The sequence below is a fragment of the Triticum urartu genome, chromosome 6A (assembly GCF_056163025.1).
Source record: "Triticum urartu cultivar PI428250 chromosome 6A, HENAU_Tu73, whole genome shotgun sequence".
NCBI lineage: Eukaryota > Viridiplantae > Streptophyta > Magnoliopsida > Poales > Poaceae > Triticum > Triticum urartu.
In genome coordinates, this window is record NC_141878.1 from 397,129,829 (window position 1) to 397,140,780 (window position 10,952).

General features: G+C 46.3%; 1 long non-coding RNA gene across 1 annotated transcript; it reads right to left on the reverse strand.

The window, feature by feature from the left end:
• Positions 1-398: 398 nt before the first annotated feature.
• LOC147965381 (uncharacterized) lies at positions 399-3,714 on the reverse strand. Its single transcript, XR_015607448.1, has 3 exons — positions 3,451-3,714; positions 2,027-2,101; positions 399-674 (listed from the first exon to the last, which is right to left on the reverse strand). It is a non-coding gene; the product is annotated as an uncharacterized LOC147965381 (long non-coding RNA).
• Between the last annotated feature and the right edge of the window lie 7,238 nt (positions 3,715-10,952).

The following is a 10,952-nucleotide window of genomic DNA, read 5'->3' on the forward strand; positions in this document are numbered from 1 at the left end:
TCACTTAGATGATTAGAGGGATGTCTATCTAAGTGTGAGTTCTTACGTAATATGATTAATTGAACTTAAATTTATCATGAACTTAGTACCTGATAGTATTTTGCTTATCTATGTTGTTGTAGATAGATGGCCCATGCTGTTGTTCCGTTGAATTTTAATGCATTCCTTGAGAAAGAAAAGTTGAAAGATGATGGTAGTAATTACACGGACTGGGTCCGTAACTTGAGGATTATCCTCATTGCTGCACAGAAGAATTACGTCCTGGAAGCACCGCTGGGTGCCAGGCTGTGATGCCCCCGATTCAATCATACACGCAAACGTGTACGATCAAGATCAGGGACTCACGGGAAGATATCACAACACAACTCTACAAATAAAATAAGTCATACAAGCATCATATTACAAGCCAGGGGCCTCGAGGGCTCGAATACAAGAGCTCGATCATAGACGAGTCAGCGGAAGCAACAATATCTGAGTACAGACATAAGTTAAACAAGTTTGCCTTAAGAAGGCTAGCACAAACAGGGATACAGATCGAAAGAGGCGCAGGCCTCCTGCCTGGGATCCTCCTAACTACTCCTGGTCGCCATCAGCGGGCTGCACGTAGTAGTAGGCACCTCCCGAGTAGTAGTAGTCATCATCGACGGTGGCGTCTGGCTCCTGGACTCCAACGTCTGGTCGCAGCAATCGGGTAGAAGGGAAAGGGGAAAAGAGGGAGAAAGCAACCATGAGTACTCATCCAAAGTACTCGCAAGCAAGGAGCTACACTACATATGTATGCATTGGTATCAACTGGAATAAGGCTATCATATGTGGACTGAATTGCAGAATGTTGGAATAAGAGGGGGATAGCTAGTCCTTTCGAAGACTACGCTTTTGGTAACCTCCATCTTGCAGCAGGAGAAGAGAGTAGATGGTAAGCTCACCAAGTAGCATCGTGTAGCATAATCCTAACCGATGATCCTCCCCTCGTCGCCCTGCGAGAGAGCGATCACCGGTTGTATCTGGCACTTGGAAGGGTGTGTTTTATTAAGTATCCGGTTCTAGTTGTCATAAGGTCAAGGTACAACTCCGGGTCGTCCTTTTACCAAGGGACATGGCTATTCGAATAGATTAACTTCCCTGCAGGGGTGCACCACATAACCCAACACGCTCGATCCCATTTGGCCAGACACACTTTCCTGGGTCATGCCCTGCCTCGGAAGATCAACACGTCGCAGCCCTACCTAGGCACAACAAAGAGGTCAGCACGCTGGTCTAAATCCTGTGGCGTAGGGGTCTGGGCCCATCGCCCATTGCACACCTGCACGTTGCGTACGCGGCCGGTGAGCAGACCTAGCAACCTCCATTACAAAGGAAGTTGCGTTACGCAGTCCAACCCGGCACGCGCCGCTCAGTCACTGACGTCACGAAGGCTTCGGCTGATACCACGACGTCGAGTGCCCATAACTGTCCCCGCGTAGATGGTTAGTGCATATAGGCCAGTAGCCAGGCTCAGATCAAATACCAAGATCTCGTTAAGCGTGTTATTCTGAAATAACCACGGACGCCGACCAGGGCCAGGCCCACCTCTCTCCTAGGTGGTCTCAACTGGCCCTGTCGCTCTGCCACAAAGTAACAGTCGGGGGCCTTCGGGAACTCAGGCCCACCTCTACCGGGATGGAGCCACTTGCCCCTTCAGCCCCCAACATCGGAATCACTCATGGGTACTCCTACGAGCCGACCCGACTTTATTCACCACAAGTATCATATATTATGTATAAGTATATATCCGTGATCACCTCCCAAGTGATCACGGCCCGATATTATAGCATGGCAGACAGACAAGAATGTAGGGCCATTGATGATAAACTAGCATCCTATACTAAGCATTTAGGATTGCAGGTAAGGTATCAACAGATGGAGCAACAATGACAGGCTATGCATCGGAATAGGATTAACGAAAAGCAGTAACATGCTACACTACTCTAATGCAAGAAGTAGAGAGAAGAGTAGGCGATATCTTGTGATCAAAAGGGGGGCTTGCCTGGTTGCTCTGGCAAGAGAGAGGGGTCGTCAACTCCGTAGTCGTACTGGGTAGCAGCGATGTCGGTCTTGGTGTCTAGCGAGAGAAGAGGGGGAAGAAACAATAAATATAATGCAAACAAATGCATGGCGATGCATGACATGGCAAAGCGTGATGCTAGGTGTGCCCTAACGCGGTACGAGGTGGTACCGGTGAAGGGGGAAACATCCGGGAAAGTATTCCTGGTGTTTCACGTTTTCGGACAGATGAACCAGAGGGGGAAAGTTGCGTGTGCGGTATGCTACGGATACGTGGCAGACGAACAAGCTGCGTATTCGGGTTCGTCTCGTCGTTCTGAGCAACTTTCATGTTGAAAATAATTTAATCCGAGTTACAGATTAAAAGATATGATTTTCTAAAGATTTAACTAATTTCTGGAATTTAATTAATTATTTAATTTAATTCAAAATTTGGATTTATGACATCAGCATGATGTCATGCTGACGTCAGCAGTCAACAGGGGTTGACTGGGTCAACTGACGCGTGGGTCCAGTGGGACCCACCTGTCATACTCTGTTAGGTTAATTAGGGTTTAGCTAATTGATTAGGCTAATCTAATCAGGATTAATTTGTTTAATTAGTTGATTAGTTTAATTAATCAAAATTAATTAAGTTAATTAATTCTTTAATTAATTAATTAATTAATTTTATTTATTATTGTTATTATTTTTATTTATTTTATTTATTTATTTTTTTGTAAACGTTCTGTGGGGCGTGGGGCCCCCATGTCATAGGGCCAGGGGCCTTAACGGGTTCTAGCGCTCGGGTGCAGGGGCGGGTGCCAGGCGTGGTTCGGGCACGCCCGAGCGGGCGCTGCAGGCCGGCAAGGTCAGTGGCCAGGACAGCCGCGGTGGTGGCTGCGGGCGATGCGCAGAGGAGGCGGGGATGGCCGGAGCGGCGCACAGAGAGGGAAGGCAAGGCCGGAGCGAGCGGCACGGCCAGGGCGAGGCTCAGGGCAGCAGCGGCAGCAGCATGCGGCAGCGGCAACAGATGCAGGGGAGGCGCGGGGAGAGGCAGAGCGGCGTGGGGAAGGGGGCGGCCATGCGCGTGGCGGCGGCCAGGGACGGAGGAGGGCGGCGGCTGCGCGGTGGCGCGGGCAGAGCCGCGCCGGAGCAGCAGGGAACGGGGGGAAGAGGCGCACGAGGCACGCGGCGGGGAGGCCAGCGGAGCGCGCGAGGCGCGGGAAGAGGCCACGGGCGGCTGGGCGAAGCGGGGCGACACGGTCGCAGCTGTGGGCGCGCGGGAGCGTGAACGGGCGTGGGGTGAGCGCGTGCGGGAGGACACGTGGGCACGACAGTGCAGACAGGGCGAACTGGGGCGGTGCGTGCACGCGGCGAGGGGAAGCGCGTGCTACGGGTGAAGGCAGAGAAGGAGGAGGGCCTCACGGGGGGTTCGTAGGGTACGGGGCAACGGGGGAGGCGAGGAGGAGGTCGGGGACGACGCGTCAGAGTGGATGCAGGCCGTCGAGGGAGGAAGATGGGGTCGGGGAGGCGACGGGAGGTGCGGGGCGTCGACGGCCCAGACCGGATCCACGCGGGACGGCGGCTTGAGGAGGATGGCGCCAGCGACGCGGTCTTCGGGGGCAAGCGCCCCCGATCCAGATCGGGGGGAGAGCGAGAGGAACGAGGGGGAGTGGGAGTCATGGGGTGGGAGTGGGATTCGGTTGGGTTAGGGTTTGGAGTAGTGGGGGGTTAGTAGTGGTTAGGTGGACCGGGGTGGGCCGGCCTGTTGGGTCGGTTGGCCCATGGGGGGGGGTTGCTCTTTTTTTGTTTTGTTAGTTTCTTTCTTTTATTTATTTTCCTTTTCTGTTTTAGTTAGTTTAGGTCATTTAGGTATTTTGTAAAATTGTGTTTGCTGCACCATAATTACCCTTGTAATATTTGGCAACCACCGAACATTTTTGTTTCAATTTTTGGAAACTTTTATTGTCGACATTAATTTTAAATTTGAATTTGACGCGGTTGAACTAACGGACGTTTAGCAACAGTAATCGGGATGACGTGGCATGATTGGCGTGGGATTACTGTAGCAAGATTATCCGGGCGTTACACATGCCTGCTGCAGATGCTGCTGACAACGTTAAGAACGTTTGGCAGAGTAAAGCTGATGACTACTCGATAGTTCAGTGTGCCATGCTTTACAGCTTAGAACTGGGACTTCAACGATGTTTTGAACGTCATGGAGCATATGAGATGTTCCAGGAGTTGAAGTTAATATTTCAAGAAAATGCTCGGATTGAGAGATATGAAGTCTCCAATAAGTTCTATAGCTGCAAGATGGAGGAGAATAGTTATGTCAGTGAGCATATACTCAAAATGTCTGGGTATCATAATCACTTGACTCAACTGGGAGTTAATCTTCCTATTGATAGTGTCATTGACAGAGTTCTTCAATCACTGCCACCAAGCTACAAAAGCTTCATGATGAACTATAATATGCAAGGGATGAATAAGACAATTCCCGAGCTCTTCACGATGCTAAAGGCTGCAGAGGTAGAAATCAAGAAGGAGCATCAAGTGTTGATGGTCAATAAAACCACCAGTTTCAAGAAAAAGGGCAAAGGGAAGAAGAAGGGGAACTTCAAGAAGAACGGAAAACAAGTTGCTGCTCAGGAGAAGAAACCCAAGTCTGGACCTAAGCCTGAGACTGAGTGCTTCTACTGCAAACAGACTGGTCACTGGAAGCGGAACTGCCCCAAGTATTTGGCGGATAAGAAGGATGGCAAGGTGAACAAAGGTATATGTGATATACATGTTATTGATGTGTACCTTACCAGAGCTCGCAGTAGCACCTGGGTATTTGATACTGGTTCTGTTGCTAATATTTGCAACTCGAAATAGGGACTACGGATTAAGCGAAGACTGGCTAAGGACGAGGTGACGATGCGCGTGGGAAATGGTTCCAAAGTCGATGTGATCGCCGTCGGCACGCTACCTCTACATCTACCTTCGGGATTAGTTTTAGACCTAAATAATTGTTATTTGGTGCCAGCGTTAAGCATGAACATTATATCTGGATCTTGTTTGATGCGAGACGGTTATTCATTTAAATCTGAGAATAATGGTTGTTCTATTTATATGAGTAATATCTTTTATGGTCATGCACCCTTAAAGAGTGGTCTATTCTTGTTGAATCTTGATAGTAGTGATACACATATTCATAATGTTGAAGCCAAAAGATGCAGAGTTGATAATGATAGTGCAACTTATTTGTGGCACTGCCGTTTGGGTCATATTGGTATAAAGCGCATGAAGAAACTCCATACTGATGGACTTTTGGAATCACTTGATTATGAATCACTTGGTACTTGCAAACCATGCCTTATGGGCAAGATGACTAAAACAGCATTCTCCGGAACAATGGAGCGAGCAACAGATTTGTTGGAAATCATACATACTGATGTATGTGGTCTGATGAATATTGAGGCTCGCGGCAGGTATCGTTATTTTCTCACTTTCACAGATGATTTAAGCAGATATGGGTATATCTACTTAATGAAACATAAGTCTGGAACATTTGAAAAGTTCAAAGAATTTTAGAGTGAAGTGGAAAATCATCGTAACAAGAAAATAAAGTTTCTACAATCTGATCGCGGAGGAGAATATTTGAGTTACGAGTTTGGCATACATTTGAAACAATGTGGAATAGTTTCGCAACTCACGCCACCCGGAACACCACAGCGTAATGGTGTGTCCGAACGTCGTAATCGTACTTTACTAGATATGGTGCGATCTATGATGTCTCTTACTGATTTACCGCTATCGTTTTGGGGTTATGCTTTAGAGACGGCTGCATTCACGTTAAATAGGGCACCATCAAAATCCGTTGAGACGACGCCTTATGAACTATGGTTTAGCAAGAAACCAAAGTTGTCGTTTCTTAAAGTTTGGGGCTGTGATGTTTATGTGAAAAAGCTTCAACCTGATAAGCTCGAACCCAAATTGGAGAAATGTGTCTTCATAGGATACCCAAAGGAAACTATAGGGTACACCTTCTATCACATATCCGAAGGCAAGATATTCGTTGCTAAGAATGGATCCTTTCTAGAGAAGGAGTTTCTCTCGAAAGAAGTGAGTGGGAGGAAAGTAGAACTTGATGAGATAACTGTACCTGCTCCCTTATTGGAAAGTAGTTCACCACAGAAACCGGTTCCTGTGACATCTACACCAATTAGTGAGGAAGCTAATGATGATGATCATGAAACTTCAGATCAAGTTACTACCGAACCTCGTAGGTCAAGTAGAGCAAGATCCGCACCAGAGTGGTACGGTAATCCAGTTCTGGAGGTCATGTTACTTGACCATGACGAACCTACGAACTATGAGGAAGCGATGATGAGCCCAGATTCCGCAAAATGGCTTGAGGCCATGAAATCTGAGATGGGATCCATGTATGAGAAGAAAGTGTGGACTTTGGTTGACTTGCCCGATGATCGACAAGCCATCGAGAACAAATGGATGTTCAAGAAGAAGACAGACGCTGGCGGTAATGTTACTGTCTACAAAGCTCGACTTGTTGCAAAAGGTTTTTGACAAGTTTGAGGAGTTGACTACGATGAGACCTTCTCACCCTTAGCGATGCTTAAGTCTGTCCGAATCATGTTAGCATTTGCTGCATTTTATGATTATGAAATTTGGCAAATGGATGTAAAGACTGCATTCCTGAATGGATTTCTGGAAGAAGACTTGTATATAATGCAACCTGAAGGTTTTATCGATCCAAAGGGAGCTAACAAAGTGTGCAAGCTCCAGCGATCCATTTATGGACTGGTGCAAGCCTCTCGGAGTTGGAATAAACATTTTGATAGTGTGATCAAAGCATATGGTTTTATACAGACTTTTAGAGAAGCCTGTATTTACAAGAAAGTGAGTGGGAGCTCTGTAGAATTTCTAATATTATATGTGGATGACATATTGTTGATTGGAAATGATATAGAATTTCTGGATAGCATAAAAGGATACTTCAAATAGAGTTTTTCAATGAAAGACCTCGGTGAAGCTACTTATATATTGGGCATCAAGATCTATAGAGATAGATCAAGATGCTTAATTGGACTTTCACAAAGCACATACCTTGATAAAGTTTTGAAGAAGTTCAAAATGGATCAAGCTAAGAAAGGGTTCTTGCCTGTGTTACAAGGTGTGAAGTTGAGTAAGACTCAATGCCCGACCACTGCTGAAGATAGAGAGAAAATGAGAAGTGTTCCCTATGCTTCAGCCACAGGCTCTATCATGTATGCAATGCTGTGTACCAGACCTGATGTGTGCCTTGCTATTAGCCTAGCAGGGAGGTACCAAAGTAATCCAGGAGTGGATCACTGGAAAGCAGTCAAGAACATCCTGAAGTACGTGAAAAGGACCAAGGATATGTTTCTCGTTTATGGAGGTGACAAAGAGCTCATCGTAAATGGTTACGTTGATGCAAGCTTTGACACTGATCCGGATGATTCTAAATCGCAAACCGGATACGTGTTTATATTAAACGGTGGAGCTGTCAGTTGGAGCAGTTCTAAACAGAGCGTCATGGTGAAGCGGAGTACATTGCTGCTTCGGAAGCAGCGAATGAAGGAGTCTGGATGAAGGAATTCATATCCGATCTAGGTGTCATACCTAGTGCATCGGGTCCAATGAAAATCTTTTGTGACAATACTGGTGCAATTGCCTTGGCAAAGGAATCCAGATTTCACATGAGAACCAAGCACATCAAGAGACGCTTCAACTCCATTCGAGATCAAGTCCAGGTGGGAGACATAGAGATTTGCAAGATACATACGGATCTAAATGTTGCAGACCCGTTGACTAAGCCTCTTCCACGAGCAAAACATGATCAACACCAAGGCTCCATGGGTATTAAAATCATTACTGTGTAATCTAGATTATAGACTCTAGTGCAAGTGGGAGACTAAAGGAAATATGCCCTAGAGGCAATAATAAAGTTACTAATTATTTCCTTATTTCATGATAAATGTTTATTATTCATGCTAGAATTGTATTAACCGGAAACATAATACATGTGTGAATACATAGACAAACATAGTGTCACTAGTATGCCTCTACTTGAGTAGCTCATTGATCAAAGATGGTTAAGTTTCCTAACCATAGACATGAGTTGTTATTTGATCAATGCGATCACATCATTAGGAGAATGATGTGATTGACCTGACCCATTCCGTTAGCTTAGCACTTGATCGTTTGTTTACTGCTATTGCTTTCTTCATGACTTATACATGTTCTTATGACTATGAGATTATGCAACTCCCGAATACCGGAGGAACACTTTGTGTGCTACCAAACGTCACAACGTAACTGGATGATTATAAAGGTGCTCTACAGGTGTCTCCGATGGTACTTGTTGAGTTGGCATAGATCAAGATTAGGATTTGTCACTCCGATTGTCGGAGAGGTATCTCTGAGCCCTCTCGGTAATACACATAACTATAAGCCTTGCAAGCATGATAACTAATGAGTTAGTTACATGATGGTGTATTACGGAACAAGTAAAGAGACTTGCCGGTAATGAGATTGAACTAGGTATTGGGATACCGATGATCGAATCTCGGGCAAGTAACATACCGATGACAAAGAGAACAACGTATAGTGTTGTGCGGTTTGACCAATAAATATCTTCGTAGAATATGTAGGAACCAATATGAGCATCCAGGTTCTGCTATTGGTTATTGACCGGAGATGTGTCTCGGTCATGTCTACATAGTTCTCAAACCCGTAGGGTCCGCACGCTTAAAGTTCTGTGATGATCGGTTTTATGAGTTTATATGTTTTGATGTACTGAAGGTAGTTCGGAGTCCCGGATTTGATCATGGACATGACGAGGAGTCTCGAAATGGTCGAGACATAAAGATTGATATATTGGAAGCCTACATTTGGACATCGGAATAGTTTCAGGTGAAATCAGGATTTTACCGGAGTACTGGAGGGGTTACCGGAACCCCCCAGAGGTTAATGGGCCTTGTTGGGCCATATGGGAAAGAGAGAGGGGCCGGCCTAGGGCAGGTAGCGTGCCCCCTTCCCCCTGTCCGAATTGGACTAGGAGAAGGGGGAGCGGCGCCCCCTTTCCTTCTCTTTCTCTCCCTGCCTTTCCCCCTCCTAGTAGGAGTAGGAAAGGGAGGAATCCTACTCCTACTAGGAGGAGGATTCCTCTAGGCGCGCCAACAAGGGCCGGCCGGCCTCACCCATGCTCCTTTATATACAGGGGCAGGGGGGCACCTCTAAACACACAAGTTGATCACAAAGATCTCTCCCAGCCGTGTGCGGTGCCCCCTCCACCATAATCCACCTCGGTCATACTGTAGCGGTGTTAAGGCGAAGCCCTGCTACAGTAACTTCATCAACATCGTCACCATGCCGTCGTGCTGACGAAACTCTTCCCCAAGCTCTACTGGATCGTGAGTTCGTGGTACGTCACCGAGCTGAACGTGTGCTGAACGCAGAGGTGCCGTACGTTCGGTACCGAGGATCGGTCGATCGTGAAGACGTACGACTACATCAACAGCGTTGTCATAACGCTTCCGCTTAACGGTCTACGAGGGTACGTGGACAACACTCTTCCCTCTCGTTGCTATGCATCACCATGATCCTGTGTGTGCGTAGGAAAATTTTGAAATTACTACGTTCCCCAACAGGGGGCGCGCCCCCTGCCTTGTGGGCCCCCTGACGCTCCACCGACCTCAACCTGGACTCCATATATTCACTTTCGGGGAGAAAAAAATCCAGGGAGAAGGATTCATCGTGTTGTATGTTACGGAGCCGCCGCCAAGCCCTAAACTCTCTCGGGAGGGCTGATCTGGAGTCCGTTCGGGGCTTTGGAGAGGGGAATCCGTCGCCATCGTCATCATCAACCTTCCTCCATCACCAATTTCATGATGCTCACCGCCGTGCGTGAGTAATTCCGTTGTAGGCTTGCTGGATGGTGATGGGTTGGATGAGATTTATCATGTAATCGAGTTAGTTTTGTTAGAGTTTGATCCCTAGTATCCACTATTTTCTGAGATTGATGTTGCTATGAGTTTGCTATGCTTAATGCTTGTCACTAGGGCCCGAGTGCCATGATTTCAGATCTGAACCTATTATGTTTTCATCAATATATGAGAGTTCTTGATCCTATCTTGCAAGTCTATAGTCACCTATTATGTGTTATGATCCGTTAACCCCGAAGTGACAATAATCGGGATACTTACCGGTGATGACCGTAGTTTGAGGAGTTCATGTATTTATTATGTGTTAATGCTTTGTTCCGGTACTCTATTAAAAGGATGCCTTAATATCCCTTAGTTTCCAATAGGACCCCGCTGCCACGGGAGGGTAGGACAAAAGATGTCATGCAAGTTCTTTTCCATAAGCACGTATGACTATATTCGGAATACATGCCTACATTACATTGATGAACTGGAGCTAGTTCTGTGTCACCCTAGGTTATGACTGTTACATGATGAACCGCATCCGGCATAATTCTCCATCACCGATCCATTGCTACGAGCTTTCCATTATTGTTCTTCGCTTATTTACTTTTCCATTGTTATTGTTATCATCACTATAAAACACCAAAAATATTACTTTTGCTACCGTTACCTTTTACCACCGTTACCACTACTATCATAGTACTTTGCTACTAAACACTTTGCTGCAGATATTGAGTTTCCAGGTGTGGTTGAATTGACAACTCAGCTGCTAATACTTGAGAATATTGTTTGGCTCCCCTTGTGTCGAATCAATAAATTTGGGTTGAATACTCTACCCTCGAAAACTGTTGCGATCCCCTATACTTGTGGGTTATCAAGACTATTTTCTGGCACCGTTGCCGGGGAGCATAGCTCTATTCTTTGAGTCACTTGGGATTTATATCTGCTTATCATTATGAAGAACTTGAAAGA